The 18,345-nt window shown below is 50.3% G+C and overlaps 1 long non-coding RNA gene across 1 annotated transcript; it reads left to right on the forward strand.

The window, feature by feature from the left end:
* The first annotated feature begins 753 nt into the window (after positions 1–753).
* On the forward strand, positions 754–3,507 carry LOC122898587. The gene is made up of 3 exons (XR_006383011.1): positions 754–1,080; positions 2,195–2,318; positions 3,233–3,507. It is a non-coding gene; the product is annotated as an uncharacterized LOC122898587 (long non-coding RNA).
* The last annotated feature ends 14,838 nt before the right edge of the window (positions 3,508–18,345 follow it).

An 18,345-nucleotide genomic window follows, 5' to 3' on the forward strand; every position in this document is an offset into this window, starting at 1 on the left:
AGACAGAGACACCAGGGGTCCCAGCTCAAAGGTATTTGATCAGTCCCAAGTCTGTGTCCAGGGAGCCAAGAGCACTTATGTAAGAGAACTTTAGAAATGAGAAATCAACTGGAACTTTCCAGAGATTTTTCAGATAGGTCATAACAGAGAATAGAAAAACCCTTTGAAAGCCTCTTCTTAATAGACCTGCATTAAAAAAAGGTTTAGGAGATTAAACCTTGACGTTTTCATATAAAACCTAAGGCGAACCAACCAGAAAAGAATTTTGCTTAAATATGCCATCAAGTCCCCTTCAGGAAGCAGCATGCTGATGCCTGCCAGGCCTCCGTGTTTGGTTGGGTGTTGATCCTCCGAACACCCTGTGTGGCCAATTAGGAGAAGTACTGATAGTACTTTTAGATTTGAGCCCATGAGCTTTTTCCTTTTTTTTTTTTCTCCTTCCCCATTATAAGGCTTTTTGCCAGCGCAGAAAACACATGCGTCAGGAACACTGATGCAATGAGACGCTAATATCAGATTGCATCATGTGATCCTAGGTGTGGTGCTCCTGAAACTGGTTTTTCTTGGGGTGGTGCTGCAGGAGAAAAGCACTTTGGGGATAACACCCCAGAACTGGCCCTACTTGTCAGATGGTATTTTTTGCATGTACATGCCTAGGGTCCCCACCACTGTGCTCCTAGGGAAAGGCGGTGTGGCTTTCTTGGCTGAAAGGGGGTGTGCGGGAGACACTCATCAGATAGGCGCGTCCACAGCGGCTTATGTAATCCACGTTACCTAGGGAGGCGCACCCACCAGGCAGGCTGGAAACGACACTTCCTCCTCTGAAACGCGCTCCGAATCGTATCTCACTTTCATCCAGCAGCCTCAGAGCAGCCGCAAGTATCCGGGACAAACCGTTTCGCTGCAAAACTGGAAGAGGAGAAAAGAAGGTGGCTGGGATTTCTGGGGCACTTCCTAGGGGCTGGCCCCGTGTTACAAGCACTTCGCATGAGGAACTGTGGAAATGTGGGTTCCCGCCGCCAGCCTGCCCTCACCCAGCCCCACCCCCCGACTCTGGTGTTCGGTGAAGTCACGTGTCAGGTGAGATTAGGCGGCATTGAAGGTCCCTCCCAGAAGTGGAATGCCATTCACCTTGGCCACAGAAAGCAGCAACTCCCGGGTCTATAAAAAAAAAAAAAAGATTACGGATCTTGAGAAGGATGCTAAAGACCAAAATTAGTCCTGATGGTCTGTGTTTGTGAGTCAGATTAGGCTAGGGGGCTCTAACTTGGATCTCCACCTTCACCTCCCAGCAAGGTGGCTGTGGGCTATCCTGAGCGCTGGAAATGTGGCTTCATGCAAATTACGGTGTGCTGGTGTGCTGAAGGCATACCCACACCGAATTTCAACATCTCAGTACCATAAAAAAGAATCTGAAATATCTCGTTAATAATTTTATCATCCTGGGACGCCTGGGTGGCTCAGTTGGTTAAGCAGCTGCCTTCGGCTGGGGTCATGATCCCAGAGTCCTGGGATCGAGTCCCACATCGGGCTCCTTGCTCGGCAGGGAGCCTGCTTCTCCCTCTGCCTCTGCCTGCCTCTTTGTCTGCCTGTGCTCACTCGCTCTCTCTCCCTCTGTCTCTGACAAATAAAATCTTTAAAAAAAAATTTTTTTTTATCATCCTGATCACATGTTGAAATGATCATATTTTTGGCATTAGGTCAACGGAGTCCTAAAATTAACATCACCTTCTTCTTTCTACTCTTTCCAGTGTGGCTACCACAACATTTTAAATGACTTAAAACTTAAAGTGTTGTGGTTCCCATTTTATTTCCATTGGACGGCATCGCCTTCAGAACCGTACGTGGAAAACGGGCAATTTGCTCTGGACCCGACACTTTCTGCCTCTGTTCTCGAGTGTTCCCACCTGTTAAATGACAAGATAGAGTTTGTACTAAATTTCTTTTGGGGTTCCTTCTGGAAGAATATTCCCTGATTCTGAGAACAGCAATTGGGGGGAGGAGGGATGCTTGCCATGGTGTCTGGAAAGCTGTTTCCCGGGAGAGGAAATTCTTCTAACTCTATTTCTGCCCAGGAGCCATGAAGTTTTAGAATCCTAAGGATCTTTAAATATCATCGTTGGACTTTCAAGTCACCCAGGCTGCCGGGCCCTGCCAGGCTTGTGCCTTAATTCACCTTTGTTTTTCCCCCAAGTACCAGGGGCAGCCTGACAGGACTCCGCTCTCAATTTGTGTTTGTTGATCTGTGTAACACCCAGGTGAAGAATTGAAGCCCAGAGAGGCTCTGAGACCACCTAAGGCCACACAGTAGCCATAAGGTAAGCTCCTTCTCGAAACCCTTGGTGTGGTCCCTGGCCCAGCAGCAGCTGCTTCATTTGGGTGTTCGTTAAAAATACAGAATCTCGGGGCACCTGGGTGGCTCAGTAGGTTAAAGCCTCTGCTTTTGGCTTGCCTCATGGTCCCAGGATCCTGGGATTGAGCCCCACATCGGGCTCTCTGCTTAGCGGGGAGCCTACTTCCCTCTCTCTCTCTCTGCCTGCCTCTCTGCCTACTTGTGATCTCTGTCAAATAAATAAATAAAGTCTTTTTTAAAAAAATACAGACTCTCAGGACACCTGGGTGGCTCAGTGGGTTAAAGCCTCTGCCTTCGGCTCAGGTCATGATCCCAGGGTCCTGGGATCAAGCCCCACATCGGGCTCTCTGCTCAGTGGGGAGCCTGCTTCCCTTCCTCTCTCTCTCTCTGCCTGCCTCTCTGCCTACTTGTGATCACTATCAAATAAATGAATAAAATCTTAAAAAGAATTTTATTAAAAAAAAATACAGAATCTCAGGCTGGGCCCCAGATCAGACTGAATCTGAATCTGCATTTTTATCAAGATCCCAAAGCTGATTTTCATGTGTCTTATTTTTATGCATATATTTATTTTTTTATTTATGAGAGAAAGAAAGAGAGAGAAAGAGAGGGAGGGAGGGAAGGAGAAGGGGAGGAGGTGGGAGAGGGGAGAGGCAGAAGGAGAGGGAGAAGCAGACTCTCTGCTGAGCAGGAAACCTGATGCGGGGCTCGATCCCAGGACCCCAAGATCATGCATGCCCTGAGCCGAAGGCAGATGCTTCACCCGCTGAGCTCCCAGGCACCCCTTACGGGTCTTAAAGTATGAAAAGTCATACCCCTTGTCTCAAGGGAAGCCTCACTGTGTGTGCCCCATGGGAGTTATTCTCAGCCTTATTCCAGGTAGAGAAGACATAGGATGCTGGACCCCAAGCCCCACATGCTGGCAGATGAAGACCAAGACTTCCGGAAATTCAACAAATGTTTACTGAACCTCTGTTTTGCCCAGCACCTGGAGCCGATGCCCCTGCTTTTCTTCCTGAAGGTTTGAGGGGCTTATGCTTTGTAGCCCCAGTCACCTGCCCATCAAGCAAAAAGCAGCCCCTTCAGGATCCCCTCCCCGCCCCATGGGCTCCAGTGTTTCTACTTACATACAGGAGTCCAGGAGAAATGAGAAATGGAAACAGGCACGCCCTGGGAGTTTGGCTTTTCAGACCCAGGACAAACAGGATAGAGATGGGTTTTGTGAACGTCTGCGTGTGAGTCTGTAACCATCAGTCCCTCCGTCCCCAGCCGGGAGCTTGCCTTCACGTCTCTTAGAACTGTGACAGAACCACGCTTTATAGAATGGTCTCTAATCAACAGCTCTCCAGTCATTTTTTTGAAGACTGTCCCTTGTCCGGGCTTACCAAGGAAAGCCACATTCTGCAGACATACCATTCCGCCTGGCAGTGGGCAGTCCAGATGTACGGTTTCGAGGCAGAAAAGGAGCTAGAAGGACAAATGAAAAGGCACTGTTCCCAAGAGAGGGAGAGCCTTGGAAATGGGAGGCGGGTGGGGGACAATGTGGCTTTAAGTCAATGTGTCTCCTGCTCGACCCTCTCTGGGGAGACATGTCTTCATTTTCTTAAATCCTCCCTCTTCCTCTTCTTTTTTCGACCTTATCTCACTATCCCTGCTGGAGTCTCAGTTCAGTTCCACAGCTGGAAACAGCAGGTGGACGGCAGCAATGGTGCATGTGGTTCTTCAGGCTGAGAGTCTCAAAAAGAAGCATCATCTGAAAAATCAGCCTCCGCTGTGGGCCATGGCGGTGCTGGGCGTGGAGCCAGATAGTGCCGGGGCCCAGCATCTACTTCATGTCCGTGCTATTCTGGGTGTGGACCGTGTGGCTGGGTAAGTCCGAGCTGTGGGCTGAACCCCCCCCCCCCGTGTGCAGACCCCTCCCCAAGGCCAGGCCTATCAACCACCATATCATGGCCTTAGATTAGGCCCCTTGACCCAGTCAACACGGAGGCACAGTGTCCACAAGCCTCAGCTTCCTCTCTTCGTTCAGCAGATCAGGCCTTGGGAACAGCATGTGCAAAGACCCTGAGGCGCGAAAGCCTTCTGTTCTTTTGGACCAAGTGGAGAAAGAGGAAGAGGATGACTATAGACCCAGGTGCTAGGAAGGGGCCAGCCAGCTCAGTGAGCTGTGTTCTGTGTGGGTAGAGCGGTTAATTTTGTAATGAACAGGGGGAAGCAGTGGCTTGGAGAGGTTCTGAGGGTCAAGGTTGTTCAACGGGGCGGTAGGTTCCAAGGTGATGACTGGGACTCTGTGATTTGGAAGCCCACGCTCTTTTTGCCACACGTCACTGCTCCTCCACCCTGAGACCTGGACCCCTTCACAGAATATGCCTCAACAACATCAGGCTGAGCCTGGAAGCTTGGACCCCAGGCATCCTCACTGCAAAATGAAGGGGACAGGTCTGTACTCCACGGATGTGCCCCCCAGACATGCCCTTAAACGTGCTCTGTGGATGCAAACCAGAGATAGGCCCTGCAGGTATGCTTTGTAGACACACGCTGTCAGCATGCCCCATGGATACATTCCATGGATGCACGCCATAGACGGGTACCACGGTTGTGCACTGTGGACACGCACCACCGACAAGCTTCATGGATGTGCTCTGGGGATATACACTACAGACAGACTTCATGGGCAGGCACTGTGGCAATGGACCCGGAGGTGGCTTGGGCTGGTACACCGATGAACATTTTAAAAAATTCCAATTGCTACAAATTTATTTCAGTGCAAGTTAGAACTACCTGTATGTGTGTGGTAATGAGAAATCAAATCCATGCTTTCAAGAATGAATGCTATGGCGTTCCTCTTTAAATATTACCCATCTCAGTTTAAAATAGGCGTTGATTTAAGGCGAGATACTCAGGCAGGTGCTGTGCAGATCTTGAGGCAAGTGGTCCACAAACACCTTTGTCTTGGAGAGATCAGGAGGCTTCTCTCTCCCACCTCCGGGGTTCTTTGGTCTGTGATGAACCACGGACTCCGAGGACCAGGACTGGGAAAGATGGGCTCGTGGCGGAGAAAGCAAGCCTATTTAAAGGCACACGCTGAATCACGCAGGTCTGGACCTGATCCATGGGAGCCTTCTTGCCTTTGCATGTGTGACCAGGTGTACAACCCGTCATCAAACACCAGCCTGATTATGGGGCTTAGGAAGCAGGAAGCTGGCCCCCGAGGAGGATGAGCCTTGCAGGTGGAAACCTGATCTTGGCATGTCGTGTCTAGCGTCTAGGTGCGAAATACAGTCATTTCTATGTCTATTAGGTTGCTCTGGAAAGTATCATTTTCTAGCTGGAACCCAGTCCCCTCCTTTGAGGGACGAGAGACCAGAAAGCTGGAGAAGGTCCTCTGTCTCCAGGTCAGAGCCGAAAGAAGCAAAGCCCTCCTCCCCACCAGGCGGCCAGGACCCACCTTGACAACTAAACCACTCATTATTTTTTATCTTCTGGATGGTTTGAATAACTATTATTATGCACACTATTTTTTTTTTCTTCAAAAGAGCATGTTTATTACCAAACCTCATTAAATTGCCTGTGTCTTGGGCTGGTTTCCCTTCCCTCCCTTGGAGGGAAGGAAGGAATTTGGCTGGACCAAGAAGCGTTCTCCTCCCACACCATTCCCTAATGGTCTGTGTCCAAAACAGGGTGCTAGGGATTTCTGGGCAACCAGTCTGACCGGGACGGGGTTTCCAGATGACTCATGGGGCAGTGGTGAACACAGGTGACCCCAGGAATGCAGGCACGGCCCTTCTGGGGAGGCAGAAAAGGGTGGACCCCAGGGAGAGACAGCGAGGGAGGGATTTGGGGAGCACAGACTCTGGAACTGGCCTGCTCGGGTTTGGATCCCAGCTTTGTTGTTTGCTGTGTGATCTTGGACCAGTTAAAGAGCCTCTCTGGGCTTCACTTCCCTCCTCTAAAAGTGGGAATTTTATTTTTATTTTTTTAAAGATTTTATTTATTTATTTGACAGAGAGAGAGAGACATAGTGAGAGAGGGGAGAGAGGGAACACAAGCAGGGGAAGTGAGAGAGGGAGAAGCAGGCTTCCCGCTGAGCAGGGAGCCTGATGTGGGGCTTGATCCCAGGACCCTGGGAACATGACCCAAGCTGAAGGCAGACGCTTAATGACTGAATTACCCAGGCATCCCTGAAAGTGGGAATTTTAACAATAAAATCTACCTTAGAGCCAGCTTCCTTCTGTGGTCCAAAGGGGCTTGTCTTAGAATGGTGCCCAGCGTGTAGTAAGTGGGGTACTGATATCACAAGGATTAGGCTGAGTGAAAAAGTCAAACTTAGGGGCGGCTGGTAGCTCAGTTGTTAGGTGTCTGGGTCGTGGTCCTGGGGTCCTGGGATAGAGCCCCGCATCAGGCTCCTTACTCAGCAGGAAGCCTGCTTCTCCCTCTCCCACTCCCCCTGCTTGTGCTCCTTCTCTGGCTCTCTCTCTCTCTGTCCAATAAATAAATAAAATCTTAAAAAAAAAAAAAAAAGGGAAGAAAGAAAAAGTCAGCCTTGGAAGTTTGGTGGTTTGTTCCTTCTTCTTGTTTCATGTTCCATGTGGTGTGACCTGTCACAGCTCCCTCAGCCATTCGTCTGATGAGAAGACATTCTGCTTGTTCCCACGTTTGGGCTATGTAAAGTAAAGTAAAGTAAAAGTAAAGTTGCTATGAATATTCGTAGATTGGTGTTTGTGTGGATGTAAGTTTTTGTTTCTCTGGGATAAAAGCCCAAGTGTGTCATCGCTGGGTCAAAGGGTAAGTGTATATTTAGTTTTGTTAAAGAAACTGCCAAAACTATTTTCGAAAGTGGCTGTAGCGTTTATATTCCCGCCAGCTGTGGACGAGACAGCCCGTTTCTCTGCACTCTCGCCGGCATCTGGCCCCTGTCCTTTTTCGTATTACCCATTCTAACAGGTATGTCATGACGTCTCACTGGGGTCTTGATTTGCATTTCCCTTATGACTGGTGATGCAGACTGTCTTTCCATGTACCTGTCTGGCATCTGTAGGTCCTCTTCCCTGAAATGGCTCATGTCTTTGACCCATTTTTCTAATTGCATTTTCTTTTTTTCTTTCTTTCTCTTTTCCTTTCTTTCTTTCTTTCTTTCTGTTGAGGTTGGAGAGTTCCTTATATATTTTATTTTATTTTTAAATTTTTTTTTTTAAGATTTTATTTATTTATTTGACAGAGAGAAATCACAAGTAGGCAGAGAGGCAGGCAGAGAGAGAGAGGGAAGCAGGCTCCCTGCTGAGCAGAGAGCCCAATGCGGGACTCGATCCCAGAACCCTGAGATCATGACCTGAGCCGAAGGCAGCGGCTTAACCACTGAGCCACCCAGGCGCCCGAGTTCCTTATATATTTTAGATAGGAGTCCTTTGTCAGGGGTGTGGGTTGGAAATCTTTTCTCCAAGTTTGTAGCTCATCTTTCCATCCTAACAGGATTTTTTCACAGGATGAAATTTCCCAATTTTGATGAAGTCCAGTTTATCGATTTTTTTTTTTTTTTTCTTTTGCGGATTGAGCTTTGGATGGAGCTCCGGGGTGGGTGAAAAAGTGGAGATTTGAGGAGAACGGGCGATCTTAGAAAGGGCAGGGAAGCCCTCCTGCTGCTCACATCCCCGCCCTATGCATCTCTTCCATTTGGCTGTTTCTGAGTTGTGGCCTTTTTTTTTCCTGAGTTCCATCCTTTTGTAATCAACCAGTGATCCGGGAAGAAGAGAAAAAAGAAGGAGGAGGAAAGAGAAAAGGAAAAGGGGAAGGAGAAGAGGAAGAGGAAGAATAGGAAAGTGGAGGAGGAGCAGAAGGGGAAGAAGAAACGGGAGGGGAAGGAGAAGGAGGGGGGCGGAGAGAAGGGGGGGGAGGGAAGAAAACAGCCCTAGCCCTAGGGCCCAAAGACATTCTTCTCCATTTTCTTCTAAATGTTTGAGAGTTTTGTGTTTTACTTTAAGTCTTTGATCCATTTGGAGTTAATTTTTATGCGAGCGAGGAGGCTTAAGTCAAGTTCACGCTAGGCCTGTGGATATCCAATCTTCCTTCCTCTTTCAAACAGGGACTTGTAAGCAGGACACTTGGCCACCTCAAGGCTTTCTGTATCGTGTTCCCTGCAGGATTTTGTTGGAAGAAAAAAATGCCGCAGCTACAATAGTTCGAAAACTGTGGAACGTGAAGATACAGACGCTTTCCAGGCTCTAATATCTTCTTAGTTCTAAACCCGGGGGTGGGGGGGGCACGGAGCTCAGCAGCGGGCTGGAGAGCTCCCCCAGAGCAGGGACTCCCGGGTGCTGGGTGGCTCTTACCATCTGGGCTCTCCTCCCCAGATGGGGCCTCTTAACCACAGAAGGAGCGATCCTCTGCCTGGAGGCTCATTAGTGGGACAAATGACATCCCTGGCCAGGGGGCATGGGCCTGCGGGGAGGCAGGCAGCCCCCTTGTGAGGAGCAATTATGAGCTGGCAATGGGGATCAGGGGGAAGAATGCACAAGGGCAAACCTGCCTTGAGGACTTGGGGGGCAGCTTTACCAGGCAAATATAAATATTTGCTTCTACCCAATGGACGCTTTGATGCTGGGAGAGAATTCCCCCAGATGCTAAAGGAGAAGCTAAAGGGCTGCAGGGGGCACGAGGAACGTGCCCCCTGCACCCCCACCCCCCAGCATGTCTCCACTCCAGGATCCATGGCCCATCAGCAACCACCCAGACTCCTTGATGAACTTACCTTTCCACTCTCTGCCATCCCCACCCACTGCGATGAGACCTGAAGGTCTCTTGTCAGAAATCTCCTGTTTCAGACAAGAAAAAGCAGCTAAAGATAGTAGCACGGGGAAGGTCCCTTCTCTCCTCAGTGTGGGCCTCTAAGTGAGCAAAGCATGTTTGTCTCCTGTCTTGGGCTTCCCAGCCTCCTGCTGAGGCCACCGGGTCACTGATTATGATGTCTCTAGGACATCAGGGAAGCCTGAGGCTCGGGAAGGTCAAGGACTCGACTGTTCACTCTTCTGTCTCCCTCCAGCAGGGCCGAAAGCTTAGAGGGATGCCCTAGGCTTGGCTCATTTACCGCTGCCTCCCCAGCTCTCTGCAGCTTCCAGAACCTAGTAGTTGCTCAGTAAGTACTCTGCAGGTAACGGGCCACAGTAACGGGCCGCAGAGCTTAGGCAAACTTTCCTGACAATTCTCTCTTCTTCTTCTTCTTCTTCTTCTTTTAGATTTTATTTATTTATTTGACAGGCAGAGATCACAAGTAGACAGAGTGGCAGGCAGATAGAGAGAGAGGTGGAAGGTGGAAGCACTCTTCCGGCTGAACAGAGAGTCCGATGCGGGCCTCGATCCCTCATGACCTGAGGGGAAGGCGGAGGCTTTAACACACTGAGCCACCCAGCCCCGGCAATTCTCTTTTTTTGCAACAAGATCTAAATCGCAGCCAACGACAGGAAGGAGTGTGTGATCAACGAATGGGCCAAGAGCTTATTAAAAAAAAAAAAAAAAAAAAGAGGCACCGAGAGTCCAGATCTAACCCACAAGTTAAGAATGACCTTTAGGGGGGCGCCTGGGTGGCTCAGTGGGTTAAGCCTCTGCCTTCAGCTCAGGTCATGGTCTCAGGGTCCTGGGATAGAGCCCTGCATCGAGCCCTGCATCGGGCTCTCTGCTCAGTAGGGAGCCTGCTTCCCTTCCTCTCTCTCTCTGCCTGCCTCTCTGCCTACTTGTGATCTCTGTCTGTCAAATAAATAAATAAAATCTTAAAAAAAAAAAAAAGGAATTGTTTACTCAAAACATTGCATTAAAAAAAAAAAAAAAAGAATGAACTTTAGGGGCCCCTGGGTGGCTTGGTCCATTAAGCATCTGCCTTGGCTCAGGTCATGATCCTGCAGTCTGGGGGTGGGGGTGGGGGGAGTGTCACACCTCTCGTCTGGCTCCTTGCTCAGCGGGGAGCCTGCTTCTCCCTCCCCCTATTCATTCTGTCTCTGTCTCTCTCTCTCAAATAAATAAATATAATCTTAAAAACAAAAAGGATGGTTTTTGTATTTGAACCTCAGTTAAGCAAAAATGTTACGCCCTCCCCGAGGAACTTCCCTCTGCTTTCTCGTAGACCCGTGGTACAAACAAATTCTCCTCGATGATAAATGTAGGGTTTGACAACAAATGGAAGCATTTATGAAAATTCATTTTATCCCTTGTTATGTAAGCAGCCACATGGTGCCTGCAAGTGGGGCTCTTGGCTCGCCCAGCCTGGAAGATTTACTGTCTGGGCCTTTACAGAGGTTTGCGGTCCCCGGCTCTAAGAGGGAGGGACATCGGAACTCACTGCAAGCGTTGGGGGTGACAGTACGGCATCCGGACAAAGCAGTAAAGACGCGGGTGGCAGGTCTTGTGCCCCTGGGCAGGGGAGGATGGCGTGGCCAGGAGGAGGCGAGCGGCAGTGGCAGGAGGGAAGACGTTGCCCCATTCCCTAAGACCGTACATGGTGACTGACATTTACAAAGCACCCGCCACAGGCCAGGGACTTTCTACAGACACTGGCCAGGCGATGAAAGTGTTGTTCGGACTCTGCTTTCCCATGGAGAAACTAAGGCCAGAGAAAGTTCTCTCAGCCGGTAGGAGGCGGAGCTAGAACTCCGTGATGGTTAATTTCTTTTTTTTTAAGATTTTATTTATTTATTTGACAGACAGAGATCACAAGTAGGCAGAGAGGCAGGCAGAGAGAGGAAGGGAAGCAGGCTCCCTGCTGAGCAGAGAGCCCAATGCAGCAGCACTTGATCCCCAAATCCCGGGATCATGACCTGAGCTGAAGGCAGAGGCTTTAACCCACTGAGCCACCCAGGCGCCCCCGTGATGGTTAATTTTATGTGTCCACTTAAACTGGGCTGAGGCATGCAGATAGCTGGTAAAACATCATTTCTAGGAGCACAGTTCTGGGGAAGATTCGCATTTGAGTAGGTAAACTGAGTAAAGAAGGGGACCCTCCCCAGTACAGCTGGGCATCATCTAAACCCTAGAGAGCACGGATCGAATGGAAGGCAGAAGAAGGGTGAATTCTCTCTCTGTTGGAGCTGGGACACCTGTCTTCTCCCGCCTTCAGTGATCAGTGCTCCTGGTTCTCAGGCCTCAGGACTTGGACCGGGACTTACACAGCTGGTCCCCTAGTTCTCGGCCTTTGGGTCTGGACACTATCCTACTGGCTTTTCCAGCACACAGTTGGCAGATGACTGTGCTTCTCAGCCTCTGTGATCGCGTGAGTCAACCCTTCACAATAAATCTATTGTTCCTATATTGAACCTATTGGTTCTGTTTCTCTGGAGAAGCTCATATAGATGGTTCAATCCAAGGCTAACCAACATCTGAGCCCATCTCTCTCCTGGACACCAGGCTGTCTCCAGAAAGTGGGGCTGCCCCCCCAACATCCCCAATCCTGCAGAACCTCCTCTGCTCTGTTTTGCAACCACAAATACTTCTTAGGTGCCTGCCTTGTGCCCCAAATTATTTTGAGTCCTCAAACTCCTATTCACCCTTCAAAGCCTTTTCCAAGGTCACATCTTTCCAAAAACATTCTCCATATACCAGTGATGACGTTGATGATGGTGCTGGATGAAGCAGGCCCCGTGTTTTCCGAGTATTTTTGCATTTAATGCCCACAGCAGCCCTTTGACCAGACACTGTCATCACCAACCTGTTTAAGGTCGAGGAAACTGAAGCCCAGAGAGGTTAAGGAAGTAGTCCAAGGTTGAACAGCCGGTAATGCAGGATCCGAGCATAGTTCCCAGTGATTCCAGAGTCAGCAGTCTCAATCACACACACACTCTACTGCTTCCAGAGTAAGAATGAATCCTTTCCTTCCTCTGTGTTCAAGAGTTCCAAATCCCTACCAGAGTCTTGACCAATTACATGTCCTGTGCTCTTCATAACGATCTGAGGGGCAGGTCTTCTCACTGTTACCCTTGGAATTTTGTTGGCGCTCAGAGAGGTGAGCAAGATGCCCAGAAATCGCTCAGGTGGACAGATCCCAGATGGCACAGCTGCTTCTGGGGCCTCCAAGAAAACTCTCGGGGAGAGTTCTCCGGTGTAAAGCCCCCCCACCGCCGCCGGAGTCCTCCCCACCCACAAGGTGGCTCCTGGGATTACCCCATCCTCTGCAGCCCATCAGCTTCCCTGGGGCCGTGTGCTCCTCCTGCCCAGCTCAGCCCAGGACACTTTGGGTCCTGGCCCCTGAGAGATGCGTGGGCTGTGCCTTCAAGAGTGCAAGGGAGGGGCCTTTGGACAGGCACCAAGTTCAAACCTGCTTTGCCTGACATGACCCTCTCTGGGCGGCCCCGGCTTGCCAGCTGCCAGCCTAGCCGTGCCAGGCCCAAGGAGGATGCTTCAGGCAAAATCCCCTGCACGAGGGAGCCGAGCTTTCGGAAGGTGTGCCCCAGAGGGGTGGACGGCCGAGGGCTCTTCTTTTGGCCGGCAGCTCTGTCCAGAGAAGGCCGGAAAATCTCTGTCCTCGCATTCATCTTGAAACACGAACCTCAACCCCAAACGTGGACGTCCTTCAACCTGGCCACGAATCCTTACTACACCTTGTGTCAGAGAAAAGCGCCTGTCCAAAGCTTTTCATGCACGTATTAAAAATGGCTTCTTTTTTCTTTTTTTTTTTTTTTAAAAAGAATTTATTTGACAGAGAGTGAGAGAAGGAGAGAGAGCACAAGCAGGGGGAGCAGCAGAGGGAGAGGGGGAAGCAGGCTCCCTGCTCAGCTGATGCGGGACTCAGTCCCAGGACCCCAGGACCATGACCTGAGCTGAAGGCAGAGGCTTAACCCACTGAGCCACCCAGGCATCCCTCTTTTTTTTTGTTGTTTTTTTAAGATTTTATTTATTCATTTGAGAGAGAAAGAGAGAGAATGCACACAAGCAGGCAGGGGTGGCAGTGAGAGAGGGAGAAGCAAGCTTCCTGTTGAGCAGAGAGCCTGAGATGTGGGGCTCCATTCAGGGACCCTGGGATCATGACCTAAGCTGAAGGCAGAGGCTTAACCCACTGAGCCACCCAGGCACCCCTAAAAACAGCTTCTGAAGCAAGGAGTAAACAAACCACAGAACTTTTTGTCTTTAAGAGTATTGTACCAGGGGTGCCTGGGTGGCTCAGTGGGTTAAGCCTCTGCCTTTGGCTCAGGTCATGATCCCGGGGTCCTGGGATGGCATCGGGCTTTCTGCCCAGCAGGGAGCCTGCTTTCCCTTCTCTCTCTCCCTGCCTCTCTGCCTACTTGTGATCTGTCTGTCAAATAAATAAATAAAAATCTTAAAAAAAAAAAAAAAAGAGTATTGTATCCACAATTTACAAACTGAGGCTGATTTCCCCTTAGCAGAATGACAGAGGCAAAGGGCAGGACTAGTTCTGAGGCTGTGGACACAAACTGTGCATGGGAAGAACAGAGTGGCTGTGGACACGGCCGGAAGCACGCATGCCAGGACCCTGCTCACATCCTGGCTTTGGCAGACGGCTTTCAGATTCCTAACCCCAAACACCCCATGTCTGACTACACTTGGCCCGTCTTTAGGGATCATGTGAGCTCTGTGACCCTCAGTATGTGCCGCATACAGGTGTTGACACCTTGTGTATTTTAACTTACAGGTTGAACAGGTGGGTGGTGGTGTTGTTGTCCCCATTTACAGACCAGAAAACTGAGGCACAGGCGCTGAGAGGCTTGGTCAGGGAGAGTGCCTCCGTGGCACGTCGACCCACCACTTCCAACCATTTCTGCTGCCCCCCATGGCTCATCCTGGCTCAGCAGGACCCCTGGGTTTCAACTGGCTTCCAGCTGCTGTCTGGCATTGGGGACCTGTCCCCAGGGAGACAGTGGGGGGAGGGGACGGCAAAGGGCGGGGCTCACCCTGTGCCCATCTCGGGGACCACAGGCTTATGCTGCCTGTCATTCAATGCCTGAAAACCGTGGCTTCGGGTATTTTGTCCAATTTCATGGTTATTTACGATGGGGGCTTGAACCATGGTACCCATTACTCCACCACAGCCACCATACCTTGCTGGCCGGTGGGTTCACTTTTATTGTTTTCCTTAAAAGTTTCAAATTGCGGTGAGATATACATAACATAAAATATACCACGTAAACCATTTTAATTAATTAATTAATTTAGAGACAGAGAGTGTGAGCACGGGGAGAGACAGAGGGCAGAGGGAAAGATAAAAATCCCAAGCAGACTCTGCATGGAGGGTAGAGCCCATGCGGGGCTTGATCTCACGACCCTGGGTCATGACCCTGAGATCATGACCTGAGCCCAAATCAAGAGTCGGACGCTTTTCCCATGGAGCCACCCAGGGACCCTGCCATTCAAACTGCTTTAAGGCCAAAATTCAGTGGCAGCCATGGCCACCGTTCACCTCCAGAACGTTGTCAGTTTCCCGCAGGGAAACTCAGAACCCATGAACACAGCCTCCTGCTCCCCCTCCTCCATCCCTGGGCAGCCACCTTGCTCCCTTCCATGAGTCTGCCTGCTCTAAGCACCTTACAGACTTGAGTGTGCTTATGTTTCCTGAACATCTATTGGAAAATGAGGGTCCCTGAGGGAAAAATAGAGAAATTCAGGAAAGGAGGGGAAAGAACATCCAATGACGCATTACTTTGTAGAAAAAAATTTTTTTCCCATTTATAGCAGAACTTTCTGGGAACCTTCAAAGCCAGCTGCTGGGTTTGCTTCTCAGCCAGGGGCTCTAGCTAGCTGAGGCAGATAAATGATCATGGGGCACTGGGATGGCCAGGACCCAGACGCAAAGGGGAACTAAACCAAGCCATGTTCCTGACCAGTGAACAGTGGGGGTTTGTTCGAGTGTCAGAATTCAGACCTGGGGCCTCAGGCGCGCCTCTCTGGGGCACTGGCTTCCCAGGAGATCCGCTTTCCAGCCCTGAACAACACCGACTCTGCTTTGATCAGGGACCCCGGATGTGCTTCTCTGTGGCCCTGCCTTCTGTGGCCTCCCCCTTCTAGTTCCTCAGCCAGGCAATGTTTTCTCTTGGGTGGCCTTTAATTATTTATTTTTAACACAACCAGTTATTGTTTTGGCGAGGTGGGGACCTTTAGGGGCAGATCACCTTAAATGGGGTGGGGGGGGGTGGGGGTGTTATCATAGCCCTGGGGCGGGGCCTTTGGCAAACAATTTAGTCCCTGCCCCCAAGGAATCTAAAAGCTAACCCTGGGTGGATTTTTTTGGCCAGAGAGGAAGCTGGCATCAAAGACCAGCTTGGAGAAATCACCATGATGAGAGTTACCCTTTCTTGTGCTTTTACGAGGGACACTTGTGTACTACACATACTATTTTATTCCTTCTCAGGGAGGGGAGTGGGCATTGCTAACCTTCCTCTGTGGAAATCTCAGAGCCGTGAAAGGATTAGCTTTACTCCCACAGCTGGTCTGTGGTAAAGCTAGATAATGCCAGTTTATTACTATTATTATTATTATTTATTATACGTAGCATGTATCAAGCATTCAGTAGGTGCTGGCAAAGATTTACGCACTCTAGGTATATCTTATTTTATATAATTCTCGTTATAGTCCCATGAGGTGAGGGGGGGCGTCTTTCAAGATCATTCCCGTTCTACGGATGACAAAACTGAGGAACATTCTCTTATGGAGCCTAGCCCGTCCACGGGGGAGGGCGGACTTGAACCCAGGGCTTCCACACCAGTCATTAACCTTTAGCTCACCCTGACCCCTGACCTCTGACCAGCTGGCTGACTCACAGCTGCCCTGTACACGGAAGACATTAGCAATTTCATTACAGGCAGACTTGGGGGCTGGGGTTTGAAATATTCCCATCTGATCTTGGAGGAGAGGGAGGCTGGGACGGGGAACCTTTGGGAGGCGTCTTTGATCCCTGCAGACCAGGTCACCGCTCCTGAGAAAGGCAGTGGCCCCGCCCACCCCGCCCAGCCCCTCCCCTCCCCTCCCCCACTCCCCTCCGGGGGACTCGTTATCTTTTGGCAGAGTCTTCGAGATTGTGTGTGCTTAGTTCACAGGCATTTGCAAGTTTGGCCACAATCTCTGTTCGGGACTGGTGAAAACACAGGCCCCCATATGTGAATTTTATGTCTGCTTTCTCATTAAGAGAAGTTTTAGCTCTTTTTGGAAAGAGCTTTTTCTACCTTCCCATTCCTTCAGGCTGGCTGTGAAGTTAACCCTTTATTCTACCCACTCTTCTTCTTCTTCTTTTTTTTAAAGATTTTATTAATTTGAGAGAGACAGAGAGCAAGCACAAGCGGGGCGGGGGGGGGGCAGAGGCAGAAGGAGAAGCAGGCTCCCTGTTGACTTGATCTCAGGATGGGTCAGGACTTTGGGATCACGACCTGAGCCGAAAGCAGCTCTGCCCATCCCTCTTAACATGGAATCTTTCTTTTGCCCCCACCGCCCCCCATGTTTTTTTCTTAAGACTCTTTTCATTGAGGTGTAATTTGCATACAATGAAACTCACCAGAGACCTTCAGCCCTACAGCTCAGTGCCTGGCCCTGGGGTGGGCACCATTTCTCTAGGACCCCCCAGGCAGAGGGACTCCCCATCCTGGCCTTCACGGAGTCAGCCGGCTAAAGGCAGAGTCGGGAGGGAACAGGTCATTTCCCTGGGTGGGGACCCGGGTCACGAGACAGATTGCTCTGACAGATGGAAGTAGCCCGCGGAGGACCTTCCCGGCGACGGGGGAGGTGGTTGAGAACGACCCGACAGTGTATGTGTCTGTAAATCCCAACCCGGACTCGGGGCGCTCTTAAAGATAAAACGATGGCTCCTGAACGCTGGTTAAAAGCTGCAGGGAAGGTTATTCAAGATGATTGCAGTTGGGGAGAGACTGTCGCAGGAGGAGGGAGAGAATCGGCTGAGCTCCCCATACACCGGGAGCAGTTGGGGATTTTCAGCGGGAGCGAGGGGCGAGAGGGTTGAATGGCGTAGCTTTATCAGTGCTCTGGCTAGGAGCGAGCCGCTCGCCTGATTTATTCCCGACTTCTATTTGCACGTTTATTTGCCCAGGGCCAGATGGGGAGACAGATATAGCACATTCTTACAAATGGGGGAAGGGATGGCCCCATTTGTACATTGGTTTTTTGGAGGGGGGAAGCTAGTAGGCAATGATAGGGGGAAGGGATAGTAGAGGGCAAAACCCAAAGTTTCCCCTTCAGGGTGAAGGTGACTCTCTCAGAATGAACTCAGTCTTGCTTTCCTTCAGATACCCCCGCCCTAATGTTCTGTTCTTCCAAAGAGCCACCTTTTGGAAGTTTTCCTTTTACAAATATTTACGGAGCGTTGGCTGAGCCAGGGGACTGTTCCTGGTACTGGGGTTATGGCAGGGACCAGTTCAGACTCAGATCCTCCCCTTCCAGGGCTTCCATTCTATTGTACGGAAATGCACATTAAGCCAGAAGAGGAGGGGAATGGTGGCTTGCGTCAGGGAAGGGTGCCATAGCAAGGGAGGGGAGACGGTATGCCCACTGGTTGGTTTGCAGTTGCTAACGGGGTAGGTAGGTTTGCTGGGAAGGAGGCATTCTGACTAGGGAGCTAGCTGGGAGACAGGAGTATATGGGGGGTAAAAACACTGGGCAGTGAGAAAAGCAGGTGCAAAGGCCCTGAGGTAGGCAAATGCTGACTATATTAAGGATCCACAGGGAGGGAGGCTGGTGGGCTAGAATGGGGGAGAGAGGTGAGGAAATAAGGTGGGACAGGTAAGGGGTGTAGGGGAGATCATACAGGGCTTCAGTTGGAACCCTGAGGGCACCCAATAGACAAGGGACACTTCTTACTTTTTAAAAACTTTGCTCAGCTCTGTTGAGAAAGGACCAAGGGAGGCAGTGGGGAGATCACTTGGGATTCCGATGTGACAATCCTAGTGAGGAACGAGCCTGGGGTAGGTGGTGAGGAATGGTTGCATTCAGGTACATTCTGAAGGCAGGCCATTGGATTCATCGATCATGGGTGTGGGAGCAAAAACAAAAAGCTGACT

The sequence above is a fragment of the Neovison vison genome, chromosome 2, assembly GCF_020171115.1.
Source record: "Neovison vison isolate M4711 chromosome 2, ASM_NN_V1, whole genome shotgun sequence".
Lineage (NCBI taxonomy): Eukaryota > Metazoa > Chordata > Mammalia > Carnivora > Mustelidae > Neogale > Neogale vison.